Source organism: Sciurus carolinensis, chromosome 3, assembly GCF_902686445.1.
Source record: "Sciurus carolinensis chromosome 3, mSciCar1.2, whole genome shotgun sequence".
Lineage (NCBI taxonomy): Eukaryota > Metazoa > Chordata > Mammalia > Rodentia > Sciuridae > Sciurus > Sciurus carolinensis.
Window position 1 is genome coordinate 87,038,993 of NC_062215.1, and position 3,505 is coordinate 87,042,497.

General features: G+C 42.3%; 1 non-coding gene across 1 annotated transcript; it reads right to left on the reverse strand.

Annotated features, from left to right (window-relative positions):
* Nucleotides 1-3,045: 3,045 nt before the first annotated feature.
* On the reverse strand, nucleotides 3,046-3,110 carry Trnai-uau (transfer RNA isoleucine (anticodon UAU)). The gene has a single exon. It is a non-coding gene; the product is annotated as a tRNA-Ile (tRNA).
* Nucleotides 3,111-3,505: the final 395 nt, after the last annotated feature.

The following is a 3,505-nucleotide window of genomic DNA, read 5'->3' on the forward strand; positions in this document are numbered from 1 at the left end:
TTTCAACCTTGACTGAATGTAGGAAAAACCCAGGGAGATTTTTTAAATGTTGATGCTCAGGTCCCATATCTAGAGATTGAGTTAATTTTTCAGGGTGATTCCAATGTGCAGTCATGGTTGAGAACCTCTGCTCTTTGTGTCTGTATCCCCTGGGTCTCTAAAGTCAAACCCTGACTGAGAGACTTTAACCACCTCAGAACCACTAATCCCTTGCAAAGGCTGGTATCTGGAAAGGGTATTGACGAAGCCACCATCATGCAACAACAAGTTATTGTCAGAGGTAGCAGACATACATGTTGACCTCAGAGTTGAGAAGGTACAGGACCAGACTGTAAAAATATACACAGGCAAGGAAAGACCTTGGAAGACAAACATAATTAGAGAGACTATCCTTCTAGTTATTTGTTTAGCACCAGCTGTGCTCTGGATCCTTTAGAACAGAATGCAGACTGCTGGCGAGAGGGTCAAGAAAGGCTTCTCAAAGCAGGTGAAGTTTGAGGTGTGTTTGAGACTGTGTTTACAAGGTGGACAGGTTATTGTTTAATTTATTGGTTAATTACCTCAGATGCAAGCAGACAATTGTCCATTTGATGCTTAGTCCAAATGGGCTGAGCCAATGGGAAAGTCAAAAGGAGAAAGGAAATACATCTACATGTTGGAGAGGTATACTCTTATTTCTAAGAAAGCATTACAAAGGTGACCATTGGAGAAGATGGGTCACCCAGAGATGACCAACTGTCCCAGTGTGCCTCATATTGTGAACTGAAGGTGCTCCCCAAAATTCATATGTTGAGGCCCCCTTTGGGAGGTAATCAGATGGGATCTTGAGTGTAGGGTCCTCATGATGAGCTTAATATTCTTTTAAGAAGAAACCAGAGAGTGATCTCAAAATCATTCTCTCTCTCTCTCTCTCTCTCTCTCTCTCTCTCTCTCTCTCGCACTCTTATGTAGAAAACATCATGAAAGCAGCCATCTACAAGCCAAGACTCACCTCACCGGAGCCTGACCACAATGGTTCCAGATCTCCTGATACTGGACTATTAATTAAGCTACCCAGTGTATGGAATTTTGTGACAGCGGCCCCAATAGCCTGAGATAACTGAGATGTGGAATTTTCCCTTTTAAGAGGAGGCAATCCTGGCAAACCATTCCAGGTTTCCTGGGACCTGGACTTTCAGTGCTAAAACAAGGAAAGTTCCAAGTAAGCCAGGATGAATGACTTACCTGATTCACTACATACAGTGTTCCTTGTTCTAAATGAGAATGTCTTCCTCTCATTGGACAAGGGCAAAATTTTTGGCAACTGCTTCCAGAATGTATCCCAGATTCTACCATTTTCATGGTTTGACCCCCAGGGTAGAGACATTTGCAAATCAGGGCTCATCTTTCCTTGGCATTGGACATGCTGCTTTCAGAAAATTGAAGTAGAAGGCTCTTGTATGAGCAAAACCTTTCTTGCTTTCATGACTAGTCAGACTGAGGAAATGGTCCACTGAGGGGTGCCTGAAGTTATATTTATTTTCTATTAATAAATCCGGGCTGCTCCTGAGACACCCAGGTAAGCTTGATTAAAGTTCTCTTGCAAATGATCCCCAAGTGGTCCCTTCCTAGCCTGTAATTCAAAGTCAAGAGCAGCTCCTTGTCAAATGGTTGCCAGGAGATAGCCCAGAAGGCAACTCCCCATCTTCTCTGCCATGGCAACGTGCTGCTATTTCCTCATTCGTCTTCTTTCTGTGGGAGTCTAGATTTCTGAGAGTAGTATGCTACTCTTGATTATCTAGTTAATCTTGCAGAGAGAAAAGAACCCTTCCAACCTTCCTCCTGCACAAAGAGACGTTACCAGTGACCTTGAACTGCAGCCACCGTCATTCTTATCCTCTGAAGTCCTCCTCGAGACACTTCTGCAATGTTACATAGAATAAATCTGTGAACCTGTAAAAATACAATAACTCACTTAAGTGATGGTTTCTCAAATAGCAGGCATGATCTTTATAATATTATCCTGATCTAATAGCAGGAAGTATGTTGAACCTGGGATTGATGGAAATGCAGCTAAGTGCCTCAGTTTCTCCGTTTGTAAAATAGGGAGATACTTGTAGGTTATTATGAGGATTAAATGTCTGAATGTATATAAAGCTTTTAGAACAGTGACTGGCACATAACAGGTATTCAATAAATATTAACTCTTATTATCACTATAAGAATTATTCCATTTGTTTTTTTTTAACAAATTTACAGAAAAAAATGTAAATTGTCACACAATTGCAGTTATAAGTTGGCTTCTGCAAACCCATTATACTGGTTCTAAGTAGAGTCATCTGTGAGCAAAGTTGGTCCTGAGGGTTTAAAGAAAGTCACAGAACTTGCCCTGTCTCACCGTTTTTTGGATTTGATTTTCCCTGTCAGCTTCACCCCCAACAGTTTCTCTTACAGTCCCAGACTGACCTCTTTTCATCTGGCCATGCCAATGGAAAGAGGACTTCTCTTTCCCAAAACATCCCACAAGGAGTTTAGGATGGCATCACATTGGACTAATGGATATCATGTGCCCATCTCTGAGCCAACCAATATCATGTGCTTGGGGATGGGGCACATAGAAGGGCCAGAATGGGCTATCAGTTCCACTGCTGGGGCCAGTACTGGCCACAGGATATGTGGCCAGACATGGGGTCAGTCTTACTTAAACCACATCAACTTAGAATGGAACAGGGCTGTCCCCAAAGGGAAGACAGGTGTTATCACTAGAAAAAGGGGAAGAGATGATAGGCAGGCAAAAACCAACAGCTAGGTGATGCAATATCTCTTCTAGTTATTTGTAAACATGTTACATAGAATAAATCTGTGGGTTTTAATTAGCAGTGGACATTAGAATTATTTATGGAGTGTTACAATTTCAGATATAGGTCCCAACTATAGAAAGTCTGATCAAGTAGTCCTAGAGCAAGGTCTAGCTATCTGCATTTTTAAGACAACTTCCCAGGCAAGCCTGATATAATGTGTAATGTGTAATGTGAAAAATACATAAGTGCTCTTTTTTTTTTTTTTTGGTGCTGGGGATCGAACCCAGGGCCTTGTGCTTATAAGGCAAGCGCTCTACCAACTGAGCTATCTCCCCAGCCCCCACAAGTGCTCTTTTCTGTTCTATTTTTATCTTATATTTGACAAAGGTGACATGCATGTCATACATACTTCCAGGCTTTTAATCCCATTCCCATGAATCCAAAGAAAGATAAAATACTACAGAGAAAGCTTAACTACTTCAGAGCGCCTTCCTCCTGCTGCCTCTGCACCATCTGTGGGGATCAATTACAGCCTTCCCCACTCTCAGGCAGTCGTTCCTCTCTTCCTCTTTGCTTGGGGTGAGGGATCCTGTGATCAAAGACACTACATCCTGACCCCAGGAGCTCCTAAATGACTGAGTTTCCTCCTGGTGAGGAGGAAGTCAGATGCTGACAGGACAAATACTACAAGGACTATGATGGAGAACACATGCATGAGGTGGTGC